The sequence below is a fragment of the Hyla sarda genome, unplaced genomic scaffold (genome assembly GCF_029499605.1).
Source record: "Hyla sarda isolate aHylSar1 unplaced genomic scaffold, aHylSar1.hap1 scaffold_307, whole genome shotgun sequence".
Lineage (NCBI taxonomy): Eukaryota > Metazoa > Chordata > Amphibia > Anura > Hylidae > Hyla > Hyla sarda.
The window spans coordinates 205,923-220,457 of NW_026609792.1; the positions used below are offsets into that span (position 1 = coordinate 205,923).

Sequence of the window (14,535 nt, forward strand, 5' to 3'; positions counted from 1 at the left end):
CATACCCCATCAGTGCAGCAATGCTTATTCAATACCGCCAGCAGATGGAGACACTGGGGGATAATTTTCTAAGGATTTATACTGATTTTTCCTGTCTGAATTTGTCGCACAGAAAGTTGCAGGCCAAATATGTGTGACATTTCTGCGACTTTAGCTTCTAGAGCATTTTTACAACATTATACATAGGTGCTGAATACATAAAAAGCGACTGTTCAGCGACAGACAAGTCGCATCGGCTGAAAGTAGGCCAGAATGTCAGTCCATGTTGGAGCAGGTTTAGATACAGTCTAAAGTATAGATCTCAAAGTCTGTGCACAGAATTTAGCAAGGGCCTCGCACCTTCTGATGCATCAGGTAGGTGCACAATAGCATAGCCTAACCCTCTGTACTTTGGTCTATATTGATGCGGGACATAGACAGCCAGCTGATGACCAATCCATTAGTGCAATGGATGGCTGGAAGCATTTGTCTTTGCCTTTGCAATACCACAGAAGCAATGCATGGTCAATGTACAGCAATGACACACCTGTGTGAACAGCCAGGAGACCCCCCCCCCCCCATGTTATGTTACATAGTTACATAGTTAGTACGGTCGAAAAAAGACATATGTCCATCAAGTTCAACCAGGGAATTAAGGGGTAGGGGTGTGGCGCGATATTGGGGAAGGGATGAGATTTTATATTTCTTCATAAGCATTAATCTTATTTTGTCAATTAGGAACATTCAGCACCCACCCGCTATCAAGGCAGCTGCCTATCATGTCATGCCCTACCTGCACAGGTGTGCTGGCTACTCAAATGATCCAATTAAGGAGGCCATTTAGTCAGCAGCAGCAGAAGTCCTGTGCCTGGACGCTCCAACAGCGGCCAGACACAAGCAGAAGCAGAAGCAGCAGAAGCAGCAGCAGCACCACCTTTTGTTTTTTGGCTGCAGCAGCAGCAAGGCCCACAGGGCTGGCTAGCTGGCTAGCCAGCAAGCAGGTAGCAATGAAAGTAGGAATCTTTCTTTTTAACCCTGTAAGGGGGTGGTGCACTGTACCCGAAGATACTGCCATATCGGGTCAATGCATAGGGCGACGGAAGCAAGCTTAGAAATCGGCCCCCGTTCTCAAAAATCCATTTAATATATGGTCCCCAGATAGGGGACGTATCAGATATTAAACTGATAAGAACAGATACTACACTTGATCTTAGCCAAAAGGCCGAGAAGCGATAACCGTGAAAGGGGCGGGCCCAACAAGGTGCCCTTCATGGGCACTATCACTGCTTGCTGTCAGGGAGGCTGCCAGACAATTTTCCATGCACACTCTGGGCTGGGGGGCAGTCAACCACCAGTACACACAGCAGAACCTAAACCCATACCATTATTGCTAAGCAGCAAGACAGGGGCCCATTGCACTCCCACGGGGCCTTTTTAAATGCAATCCATAACCCGGATTTGCCAGGAACCCTTCTTACTCCTCCTACTTACATGTGACACTGGGCTTAGGATCTGCATAGGAAACACACACACAAGCACACACCTACCTTTGTTGCCTGCAGATGCCTCCTTGGCTGTCCCCAAACGGTATCAAACCAACACCCACGGGAAGCTGTAAGCATAGAGGACATGCCTGCACCCCATTGGACTTACCTGTGTGGGTTAAATCCGGGTTATTTGACAACCTATGGCGGTGATGGTTCTGCTCAGGCAGAGCAGTGCTGATGCTCCTCATAAAGCTGTCGCTGCTGTGAAGGTTCTAGGTGACATCACAAATCCCTATGGTTACATACACAACAAAGCTGGGTTGTTGTTGTTTACACTCTGCAAGGCCTGTGGAAGTGAGTGACATCATAGCACTGTAGTTCTGAGGGTTCTAGATGGATGCAACAATCTCCTGTTGCTTCTATGAAGGCCATAATAGACGACATCACCAAACAGCTCCATAGTCACATACACAGCAAAGGAGAGATGTTGTTTACACCTAGTGATGTCAGTGGTATTGAGTGACATCACAGCACAGTGCTAAGGCTCCTGGGCCTGGACACAGCAGCGGCTGCAATATCTCAACGGAGAATACGTTTATATATATGTGTGTGTGTGCGCGTATATATATATATATATATATATATATATATATATATTTCTCCGCCGAAATCACTTTTAAACCCATTTCCACCTTTTTTTCCCTTCTCTTCCTCTTACTTTTTTTTCACGTTTTTTTACGTTTTTCTCCTTTTCGCCTCTTTTCTGGGCGTATTATTCTTCTTTTTCTTCTTTTTTTTGTCTAATGCATACCCCATCAGTGCAGCAATGCTTATTCAATACCGCCAGCAGATGGAGACACTGGGGGATAATTTTCTAAGGATTTATACTGATTTTTCCTGTCTGAATTTGTCGCACAGAAAGTTGCAGGCCAAATATGTGTGACATTTCTGCGACTTTAGCTTCTAGAGCATTTTTACAACATTATACATAGGTGCTGAATACATAAAAAGCGACTGTTCAGCGACAGACAAGTCGCATCGGCTGAAAGTAGGCCAGAATGTCAGTCCATGTTGGAGCAGGTTTAGATACAGTCTAAAGTATAGATCTCAAAGTCTGTGCACAGAATTTAGCAAGGGCCTCGCACCTTCTGATGCATCAGGTAGGTGCACAATAGCATAGCCTAACCCTCTGTACTTTGGTCTATATTGATGCGGGACATAAACAGCCAGCTGATGACCAATCCATTAGTGCAATGGATGGCTGGAAGCATTTGTCTTTGCCTTTGCAATACCACAGAAGCAATGCATGGTCAATGTACAGCAATGACACACCTGTGTGAACAGCCAGGAGACACCCCCCCCCCCCCCCATGTTATGTTACATAGTTACATAGTTAGTACGGTCGAAAAAAGACATATGTCCATCAAGTTCAACCAGGGAATTAAGGGGTAGGGGTGTGGCGCGATATTGGGGAAGGGATGAGATTTTATATTTCTTCATAAGCATTAATCTTATTTTGTCAATTAGGAACATTCAGCACCCACCCGCTATCAAGGCAGCTGCCTATCATGTCATGCCCTACCTGCACAGGTGTGCTGGCTACTCAAATGATCCAATTAAGGAGGCCATTTAGTCAGCAGCAGCAGAAGTCCTGTGCCTGGACGCTCCAACAGCGGCCAGACACAAGCAGAAGCAGAAGCAGCAGAAGCAGCAGCAGCACCACCTTTTGTTTTTTGGCTGCAGCAGCAGCAAGGCCCACAGGGCTGGCTAGCTGGCTAGCCAGCAAGCAGGTAGCAATGAAAGTAGGAATCTTTCTTTTTAACCCTGTAAGGGGGTGGTGCACTGTACCCGAAGATACTGCCATATCGGGTCAATGCATAGGGCGACGGAAGCAAGCTTCGAAATCGGCCCCCGTTCTCAAAAATCCATTTAATATATGGTCCCCAGATAGGGGACGTATCAGATATTAAACTGATAAGAACAGATACTACACTTGATCTTAGCCAAAAGGCCGAGAAGCGATAACCGTGAAAGGGGCGGGCCCAACAAGGTGCCCTTCATGGGCACTATCACTGCTTGCTGTCAGGGAGGCTGCCAGACAATTTTCCATGCACACTCTGGGCTGGGGGGCAGTCAACCACCAGTACACACAGCAGAACCTAAACCCATACCATTATTGCTAAGCAGCAAGACAGGGGCCCATTGCACTCCCACGGGGCCTTTTTAAATGCAATCCATAACCCGGATTTGCCAGGAACCCTTCTTACTCCTCCTACTTGCATGTGACACTGGGCTTAGGATCTGCATAGGAAACACACACACAAGCACACACCTACCTTTGTTGCCTGCAGATGCCTCCTTGGCTGTCCCCAAACGGTATCAAACCAACACCCACGGGAAGCTGTAAGCATAGAGGACATGCCTGCACCCCATTGGACTTACCTGTGTGGGTTAAATCCGGGTTATTTGACAACCTATGGCGGTGATGGTTCTGCTCAGGCAGAGCAGTGCTGATGCTCCTCATAAAGCTGTCGCTGCTGTGAAGGTTCTAGGTGACATCACAAATCCCTATGGTTACATACACAACAAAGCTGGGTTGTTGTTGTTTACACTCTGCAAGGCCTGTGGAAGTGAGTGACATCATAGCACTGTAGTTCTGAGGGTTCTAGATGGATGCAACAATCTCCTGTTGCTTCTATGAAGGCCATAATAGACGACATCACCAAACAGCTCCATAGTCACATACACAGCAAAGGAGAGATGTTGTTTACACCTAGTGATGTCAGTGGTATTGAGTGACATCACAGCACAGTGCTAAGGCTCCTGGGCCTGGACACAGCAGCGGCTGCAATATCTCAACGGAGAATACGTTTATATATATGTGTGTGTGTGCGCGTATATATATATATATATATATATATATATATATATATATATATATATTTCTCCGCCGAAATCACTTTTAAACCCATTTCCACCTTTTTTTCCCTTCTCTTCCTCTTACTTTTTTTTCACGTTTTTTTACGTTTTTCTCCTTTTCGCCTCTTTTCTGGGCGTATTATTCTTCTTTTTCTTCTTTTTTTTCGTCTAATGCATACCCCATCAGTGCAGCAATGCTTATTCAATACCGCCAGCAGATGGAGACACTGGGGGATAATTTTCTAAGGATTTATACTGATTTTTCCTGTCTGAATTTGTCGCACAGAAAGTTGCAGGCCAAATATGTGTGACATTTCTGCGACTTTAGCTTCTAGAGCATTTTTACAACATTATACATAGGTGCTGAATACATAAAAAGCGACTGTTCAGCGACAGACAAGTCGCATCGGCTGAAAGTAGGCCAGAATGTCAGTCCATGTTGGAGCAGGTTTAGATACAGTCTAAAGTATAGATCTCAAAGTCTGTGCACAGAATTTAGCAAGGGCCTCGCACCTTCTGATGCATCAGGTAGGTGCACAATAGCATAGCCTAACCCTCTGTACTTTGGTCTATATTGATGCGGGACATAGACAGCCAGCTGATGACCAATCCATTAGTGCAATGGATGGCTGGAAGCATTTGTCTTTGCCTTTGCAATACCACAGAAGCAATGCATGGTCAATGTACAGCAATGACACACCTGTGTGAACAGCCAGGAGACCCCCCCCCCCCCCCCCCCCCATGTTATGTTACATAGTTACATAGTTAGTACGGTCGAAAAAAGACATATGTCCATCAAGTTCAACCAGGGAATTAAGGGGTAGGGGTGTGGCGCGATATTGGGGAAGGGATGAGATTTTATATTTCTTCATAAGCATTAATCTTATTTTGTCAATTAGGAACATTCAGCACCCACCCGCTATCAAGGCAGCTGCCTATCATGTCATGCCCTACCTGCACAGGTGTGCTGGCTACTCAAATGATCCAATTAAGGAGGCCATTTAGTCAGCAGCAGCAGAAGTCCTGTGCCTGGACGCTCCAACAGCGGCCAGACACAAGCAAAAGCAGAAGCAGCAGAAGCAGCAGCAGCACCACCTTTTGTTTTTTGGCTGCAGCAGCAGCAAGGCCCACAGGGCTGGCTAGCTGGCTAGCCAGCAAGCAGGTAGCAATGAAAGTAGGAATCTTTCTTTTTAACCCTGTAAGGGGGTGGTGCACTGTACCCGAAGATACTGCCATATCGGGTCAATGCATAGGGCGACGGAAGCAAGCTTCGAAATCGGCCCCCGTTCTCAAAAATCCATTTAATATATGGTCCCCAGATAGGGGACGTATCAGATATTAAACTGATAAGAACAGATACTACACTTGATCTTAGCCAAAAGGCCGAGAAGCGATAACCGTGAAAGGGGCGGGCCCAACAAGGTGCCCTTCATGGGCACTATCACTGCTTGCTGTCAGGGAGGCTGCCAGACAATTTTCCATGCACACTCTGGGCTGGGGGGCAGTCAACCACCAGTACACACAGCAGAACCTAAACCCATACCATTATTGCTAAGCAGCAAGACAGGGGCCCATTGCACTCCCACGGGGCCTTTTTAAATGCAATCCATAACCCGGATTTGCCAGGAACCCTTCTTACTCCTCCTACTTACATGTGACACTGGGCTTAGGATCTGCATAGGAAACACACACACAAGCACACACCTACCTTTGTTGCCTGCAGATGCCTCCTTGGCTGTCCCCAAACGGTATCAAACCAACACCCACGGGAAGCTGTAAGCATAGAGGACATGCCTGCACCCCATTGGACTTACCTGTGTGGGTTAAATCCGGGTTATTTGACAACCTATGGCGGTGATGGTTCTGCTCAGGCAGAGCAGTGCTGATGCTCCTCATAAAGCTGTCGCTGCTGTGAAGGTTCTAGGTGACATCACAAATCCCTATGGTTACATACACAACAAAGCTGGGTTGTTGTTGTTTACACTCTACAAGGCCTGTGGAAGTGAGTGACATCATAGCACTGTAGTTCTGAGGGTTCTAGATGGATGCAACAATCTCCTGTTGCTTCTATGAAGGCCATAATAGACGACATCACCAAACAGCTCCATAGTCACATACACAGCAAAGGAGAGATGTTGTTTACACCTAGTGATGTCAGTGGTATTGAGTGACATCACAGCACAGTGCTAAGGCTCCTGGGCCTGGACACAGCAGCGGCTGCAATATCTCAACGGAGAATACGTTTATATATATGTGTGTGTGTGCGCGTATATATATATATATATATATATATATATATATATTTCTCCGCCGAAATCACTTTTAAACCCATTTCCACCTTTTTTTCCCTTCTCTTCCTCTTACTTTTTTTTCACGTTTTTTTACGTTTTTCTCCTTTTCGCCTCTTTTCTGGGCGTATTATTCTTCTTTTTCTTCTTTTTTTTCGTCTAATGCATACCCCATCAGTGCAGCAATGCTTATTCAATACCGCCAGCAGATGGAGACACTGGGGGATAATTTTCTAAGGATTTATACTGATTTTTCCTGTCTGAATTTGTCGCACAGAAAGTTGCAGGCCAAATATGTGTGACATTTCTGCGACTTTAGCTTCTAGAGCATTTTTACAACATTATACATAGGTGCTGAATACATAAAAAGCGACTGTTCAGCGACAGACAAGTCGCATCGGCTGAAAGTAGGCCAGAATGTCAGTCCATGTTGGAGCAGGTTTAGATACAGTCTAAAGTATAGATCTCAAAGTCTGTGCACAGAATTTAGCAAGGGCCTCGCACCTTCTGATGCATCAGGTAGGTGCACAATAGCATAGCCTAACCCTCTGTACTTTGGTCTATATTGATGCGGGACATAGACAGCCAGCTGATGACCAATCCATTAGTGCAATGGATGGCTGGAAGCATTTGTCTTTGCCTTTGCAATACCACAGAAGCAATGCATGGTCAATGTACAGCAATGACACACCTGTGTGAACAGCCAGGAGACCCCCCCCCCCCCCCCCCCCCATGTTATGTTACATAGTTACATAGTTAGTACGGTCGAAAAAAGACATATGTCCATCAAGTTCAACCAGGGAATTAAGGGGTAGGGGTGTGGCGCGATATTGGGGAAGGGATGAGATTTTATATTTCTTCATAAGCATTAATCTTATTTTGTCAATTAGGAACATTCAGCACCCACCCGCTATCAAGGCAGCTGCCTATCATGTCATGCCCTACCTGCACAGGTGTGCTGGCTACTCAAATGATCCAATTAAGGAGGCCATTTAGTCAGCAGCAGCAGAAGTCCTGTGCCTGGACGCTCCAACAGCGGCCAGACACAAGCAAAAGCAGAAGCAGCAGAAGCAGCAGCAGCACCACCTTTTGTTTTTTGGCTGCAGCAGCAGCAAGGCCCACAGGGCTGGCTAGCTGGCTAGCCAGCAAGCAGGTAGCAATGAAAGTAGGAATCTTTCTTTTTAACCCTGTAAGGGGGTGGTGCACTGTACCCGAAGATACTGCCATATCGGGTCAATGCATAGGGCGACGGAAGCAAGCTTCGAAATCGGCCCCCGTTCTCAAAAATCCATTTAATATATGGTCCCCAGATAGGGGACGTATCAGATATTAAACTGATAAGAACAGATACTACACTTGATCTTAGCCAAAAGGCCGAGAAGCGATAACCGTGAAAGGGGCGGGCCCAACAAGGTGCCCTTCATGGGCACTATCACTGCTTGCTGTCAGGGAGGCTGCCAGACAATTTTCCATGCACACTCTGGGCTGGGGGGCAGTCAACCACCAGTACACACAGCAGAACCTAAACCCATACCATTATTGCTAAGCAGCAAGACAGGGGCCCATTGCACTCCCACGGGGCCTTTTTAAATGCAATCCATAACCCGGATTTGCCAGGAACCCTTCTTACTCCTCCTACTTACATGTGACACTGGGCTTAGGATCTGCATAGGAAACACACACACAAGCACACACCTACCTTTGTTGCCTGCAGATGCCTCCTTGGCTGTCCCCAAACGGTATCAAACCAACACCCACGGGAAGCTGTAAGCATAGAGGACATGCCTGCACCCCATTGGACTTACCTGTGTGGGTTAAATCCGGGTTATTTGACAACCTATGGCGGTGATGGTTCTGCTCAGGCAGAGCAGTGCTGATGCTCCTCATAAAGCTGTCGCTGCTGTGAAGGTTCTAGGTGACATCACAAATCCCTATGGTTACATACACAACAAAGCTGGGTTGTTGTTGTTTACACTCTACAAGGCCTGTGGAAGTGAGTGACATCATAGCACTGTAGTTCTGAGGGTTCTAGATGGATGCAACAATCTCCTGTTGCTTCTATGAAGGCCATAATAGACGACATCACCAAACAGCTCCATAGTCACATACACAGCAAAGGAGAGATGTTGTTTACACCTAGTGATGTCAGTGGTATTGAGTGACATCACAGCACAGTGCTAAGGCTCCTGGGCCTGGACACAGCAGCGGCTGCAATATCTCAACGGAGAATACGTTTATATATATGTGTGTGTGTGCGCGTATATATATATATATATATATATATATATATATATTTCTCCGCCGAAATCACTTTTAAACCCATTTCCACCTTTTTTTCCCTTCTCTTCCTCTTACTTTTTTTTCACGTTTTTTTACGTTTTTCTCCTTTTCGCCTCTTTTCTGGGCGTATTATTCTTCTTTTTCTTCTTTTTTTTCGTCTAATGCATACCCCATCAGTGCAGCAATGCTTATTCAATACCGCCAGCAGATGGAGACACTGGGGGATAATTTTCTAAGGATTTATACTGATTTTTCCTGTCTGAATTTGTCGCACAGAAAGTTGCAGGCCAAATATGTGTGACATTTCTGCGACTTTAGCTTCTAGAGCATTTTTACAACATTATACATAGGTGCTGAATACATAAAAAGCGACTGTTCAGCGACAGACAAGTCGCATCGGCTGAAAGTAGGCCAGAATGTCAGTCCATGTTGGAGCAGGTTTAGATACAGTCTAAAGTATAGATCTCAAAGTCTGTGCACAGAATTTAGCAAGGGCCTCGCACCTTCTGATGCATCAGGTAGGTGCACAATAGCATAGCCTAACCCTCTGTACTTTGGTCTATATTGATGCGGGACATAAACAGCCAGCTGATGACCAATCCATTAGTGCAATGGATGGCTGGAAGCATTTGTCTTTGCCTTTGCAATACCACAGAAGCAATGCATGGTCAATGTACAGCAATGACACACCTGTGTGAACAGCCAGGAGACACCCCCCCCCCCCCCCCATGTTATGTTACATAGTTACATAGTTAGTACGGTCGAAAAAAGACATATGTCCATCAAGTTCAACCAGGGAATTAAGGGGTAGGGGTGTGGCGCGATATTGGGGAAGGGATGAGATTTTATATTTCTTCATAAGCATTAATCTTATTTTGTCAATTAGGAACATTCAGCACCCACCCGCTATCAAGGCAGCTGCCTATCATGTCATGCCCTACCTGCACAGGTGTGCTGGCTACTCAAATGATCCAATTAAGGAGGCCATTTAGTCAGCAGCAGCAGAAGTCCTGTGCCTGGACGCTCCAACAGCGGCCAGACACAAGCAGAAGCAGAAGCAGCAGAAGCAGGAGCAGCACCACCTTTTGTTTTTTGGCTGCAGCAGCAGCAAGGCCCACAGGGCTGGCTAGCTGGCTAGCCAGCAAGCAGGTAGCAATGAAAGTAGGAATCTTTCTTTTTAACCCTGTAAGGGGGTGGTGCACTGTACCCGAAGATACTGCCATATCGGGTCAATGCATAGGGCGACGGAAGCAAGCTTCGAAATCGGCCCCCGTTCTCAAAAATCCATTTAATATATGGTCCCCAGATAGGGGACGTATCAGATATTAAACTGATAAGAACAGATACTACACTTGATCTTAGCCAAAAGGCCGAGAAGCGATAACCGTGAAAGGGGCGGGCCCAACAAGGTGCCCTTCATGGGCACTATCACTGCTTGCTGTCAGGGAGGCTGCCAGACAATTTTCCATGCACACTCTGGGCTGGGGGGCAGTCAACCACCAGTACACACAGCAGAACCTAAACCCATACCATTATTGCTAAGCAGCAAGACAGGGGCCCATTGCACTCCCACGGGGCCTTTTTAAATGCAATCCATAACCCGGATTTGCCAGGAACCCTTCTTACTCCTCCTACTTACATGTGACACTGGGCTTAGGATCTGCATAGGAAACACACACACAAGCACACACCTACCTTTGTTGCCTGCAGATGCCTCCTTGGCTGTCCCCAAACGGTATCAAACCAACACCCACGGGAAGCTGTAAGCATAGAGGACATGCCTGCACCCCATTGGACTTACCTGTGTGGGTTAAATCCGGGTTATTTGACAACCTATGGCGGTGATGGTTCTGCTCAGGCAGAGCAGTGCTGATGCTCCTCATAAAGCTGTCGCTGCTGTGAAGGTTCTAGGTGACATCACAAATCCCTATGGTTACATACACAACAAAGCTGGGTTGTTGTTGTTTACAATCTGCAAGGCCTGTGGAAGTGAGTGACATCATAGCACTGTAGTTCTGAGGGTTCTAGATGGATGCAACAATCTCCTGTTGCTTCTATGAAGGCCATAATAGACGACATCACCAAACAGCTCCATAGTCACATACACAGCAAAGGAGAGATGTTGTTTACACCTAGTGATGTCAGTGGTATTGAGTGACATCACAGCACAGTGCTAAGGCTCCTGGGCCTGGACACAGCAGCGGCTGCAATATCTCAACGGAGAATACGTTTATATATATGTGTGTGTGTGCGCGTATATATATATATATATATATATATATATATATATATTTCTCCGCCGAAATCACTTTTAAACCCATTTCCACCTTTTTTTCCCTTCTCTTCCTCTTACTTTTTTTTCACGTTTTTTTACGTTTTTCTCCTTTTCGCCTCTTTTCTGGGCGTATTATTCTTCTTTTTCTTCTTTTTTTTCGTCTAATGCATACCCCATCAGTGCAGCAATGCTTATTCAATACCGCCAGCAGATGGAGACACTGGGGGATAATTTTCTAAGGATTTATACTGATTTTTCCTGTCTGAATTTGTCGCACAGAAAGTTGCAGGCCAAATATGTGTGACATTTCTGCGACTTTAGCTTCTAGAGCATTTTTACAACATTATACATAGGTGCTGAATACATAAAAAGCGACTGTTCAGCGACAGACAAGTCGCATCGGCTGAAAGTAGGCCAGAATGTCAGTCCATGTTGGAGCAGGTTTAGATACAGTCTAAAGTATAGATCTCAAAGTCTGTGCACAGAATTTAGCAAGGGCCTCGCACCTTCTGATGCATCAGGTAGGTGCACAATAGCATAGCCTAACCCTCTGTACTTTGGTCTATATTGATGCGGGACATAGACAGCCAGCTGATGACCAATCCATTAGTGCAATGGATGGCTGGAAGCATTTGTCTTTGCCTTTGCAATACCACAGAAGCAATGCATGGTCAATGTACAGCAATGACACACCTGTGTGAACAGCCAGGAGACACCCCCCCCCCCCCCCCATGTTATGTTACATAGTTACATAGTTAGTACGGTCGAAAAAAGACATATGTCCATCAAGTTCAACCAGGGAATTAAGGGGTAGGGGTGTGGCGCGATATTGGGGAAGGGATGAGATTTTATATTTCTTCATAAGCATTAATCTTATTTTGTCAATTAGGAACATTCAGCACCCACCCGCTATCAAGGCAGCTGCCTATCATGTCATGCCCTACCTGCACAGGTGTGCTGGCTACTCAAATGATCCAATTAAGGAGGCCATTTAGTCAGCAGCAGCAGAAGTCCTGTGCCTGGACGCTCCAACAGCGGCCAGACACAAGCAGAAGCAGAAGCAGCAGAAGCAGCAGCAGCACCACCTTTTGTTTTTTGGCTGCAGCAGCAGCAAGGCCCACAGGGCTGGCTAGCTGGCTAGCCAGCAAGCAGGTAGCAATGAAAGTAGGAATCTTTCTTTTTAACCCTGTAAGGGGGTGGTGCACTGTACCCGAAGATACTGCCATATCGGGTCAATGCATAGGGCGACGGAAGCAAGCTTCGAAATCGGCCCCCGTTCTCAAAAATCCATTTAATATATGGTCCCCAGATAGGGGACGTATCAGATATTAAACTGATAAGAACAGATACTACACTTGATCTTAGCCAAAAGGCCGAGAAGCGATAACCGTGAAAGGGGCGGGCCCAACAAGGTGCCCTTCATGGGCACTATCACTGCTTGCTGTCAGGGAGGCTGCCAGACAATTTTCCATGCACACTCTGGGCTGGGGGGCAGTCAACCACCAGTACACACAGCAGAACCTAAACCCATACCATTATTGCTAAGCAGCAAGACAGGGGCCCATTGCACTCCCACGGGGCCTTTTTAAATGCAATCCATAACCCGGATTTGCCAGGAACCCTTCTTACTCCTCCTACTTGCATGTGACACTGGGCTTAGGATCTGCATAGGAAACACACACACAAGCACACACCTACCTTTGTTGCCTGCAGATGCCTCCTTGGCTGTCCCCAAACGGTATCAAACCAACACCCACGGGAAGCTGTAAGCATAGAGGACATGCCTGCACCCCATTGGACTTACCTGTGTGGGTTAAATCCGGGTTATTTGACAACCTATGGCGGTGATGGTTCTGCTCAGGCAGAGCAGTGCTGATGCTCCTCATAAAGCTGTCGCTGCTGTGAAGGTTCTAGGTGACATCACAAATCCCTATGGTTACATACACAACAAAGCTGGGTTGTTGTTGTTTACACTCTGCAAGGCCTGTGGAAGTGAGTGACATCATAGCACTGTAGTTCTGAGGGTTCTAGATGGATGCAACAATCTCCTGTTGCTTCTATGAAGGCCATAATAGACGACATCACCAAACAGCTCCATAGTCACATACACAGCAAAGGAGAGATGTTGTTTACACCTAGTGATGTCAGTGGTATTGAGTGACATCACAGCACAGTGCTAAGGCTCCTGGGCCTGGACACAGCAGCGGCTGCAATATCTCAACGGAGAATACGTTTATATATATGTGTGCGCGTATATATATATATATATATATATATATATATATATATATATATATATATATTTCTCCGCCGAAATCACTTTTAAACCCATTTCCACCTTTTTTTCCCTTCTCTTCCTCTTACTTTTTTTTCACGTTTTTTTACGTTTTTCTCCTTTTCGCCTCTTTTCTGGGCGTATTATTCTTCTTTTTCTTCTTTTTTTTCGTCTAATGCATACCCCATCAGTGCAGCAATGCTTATTCAATACCGCCAGCAGATGGAGACACTGGGGGATAATTTTCTAAGGATTTATACTGATTTTTCCTGTCTGAATTTGTCGCACAGAAAGTTGCAGGCCAAATATGTGTGACATTTCTGCGACTTTAGCTTCTAGAGCATTTTTACAACATTATACATAGGTGCTGAATACATAAAAAGCGACTGTTCAGCGACAGACAAGTCGCATCGGCTGAAAGTAGGCCAGAATGTCAGTCCATGTTGGAGCAGGTTTAGATACAGTCTAAAGTATAGATCTCAAAGTCTGTGCACAGAATTTAGCAAGGGCCTCGCACCTTCTGATGCATCAGGTAGGTGCACAATAGCATAGCCTAACCCTCTGTACTTTGGTCTATATTGATGCGGGACATAGACAGCCAGCTGATGACCAATCCATTAGTGCAATGGATGGCTGGAAGCATTTGTCTTTGCCTTTGCAATACCACAGAAGCAATGCATGGTCAATGTACAGCAATGACACACCTGTGTGAACAGCCAGGAGACACCCCCCCCCCCCCCCCCATGTTATGTTACATAGTTACATAGTTAGTACGGTCGAAAAAAGACATATGTCCATCAAGTTCAACCAGGGAATTAAGGGGTAGGGGTGTGGCGCGATATTGGGGAAGGGATGAGATTTTATATTTCTTCATAAGCATTAATCTTATTTTGTCAATTAGGAACATTCAGCACCCACCCGCTATCAAGGCAGCTGCCTATCATGTCATGCCCTACCTGCACAGGTGTGCTGGCTACTCAAATGATCCAATTAAGGAGGCCATTTAGTCAGCAGCAGCAGAAGTCCTGTGCC

General features: G+C 46.0%; 6 non-coding genes across 6 annotated transcripts; all 6 read right to left on the minus strand.

The window, feature by feature from the left end:
* Positions 1-1,022: 1,022 nt before the first annotated feature.
* On the minus strand, positions 1,023-1,213 carry LOC130328367 (U2 spliceosomal RNA). The gene has a single exon (XR_008872375.1). It is a non-coding gene; the product is annotated as a U2 spliceosomal RNA (small nuclear RNA).
* Positions 1,214-3,298: 2,085 nt separating this feature from the next.
* Positions 3,299-3,489, minus strand: LOC130328427 (U2 spliceosomal RNA). Its single transcript, XR_008872413.1, has one exon. It is a non-coding gene; the product is annotated as a U2 spliceosomal RNA (small nuclear RNA).
* A 2,100-nt stretch (positions 3,490-5,589) lies between these two features.
* LOC130328428 (U2 spliceosomal RNA) lies at positions 5,590-5,780 on the minus strand. The gene has a single exon (XR_008872414.1). It is a non-coding gene; the product is annotated as a U2 spliceosomal RNA (small nuclear RNA).
* Positions 5,781-7,868: 2,088 nt separating this feature from the next.
* On the minus strand, positions 7,869-8,059 carry LOC130328429 (U2 spliceosomal RNA). The gene has a single exon (XR_008872415.1). It is a non-coding gene; the product is annotated as a U2 spliceosomal RNA (small nuclear RNA).
* Positions 8,060-10,144: 2,085 nt separating this feature from the next.
* On the minus strand, positions 10,145-10,335 carry LOC130328430 (U2 spliceosomal RNA). The gene has a single exon (XR_008872416.1). It is a non-coding gene; the product is annotated as a U2 spliceosomal RNA (small nuclear RNA).
* Positions 10,336-12,422: 2,087 nt separating this feature from the next.
* LOC130328431 (U2 spliceosomal RNA) lies at positions 12,423-12,613 on the minus strand. Its single transcript, XR_008872417.1, has one exon. It is a non-coding gene; the product is annotated as a U2 spliceosomal RNA (small nuclear RNA).
* Positions 12,614-14,535: the final 1,922 nt, after the last annotated feature.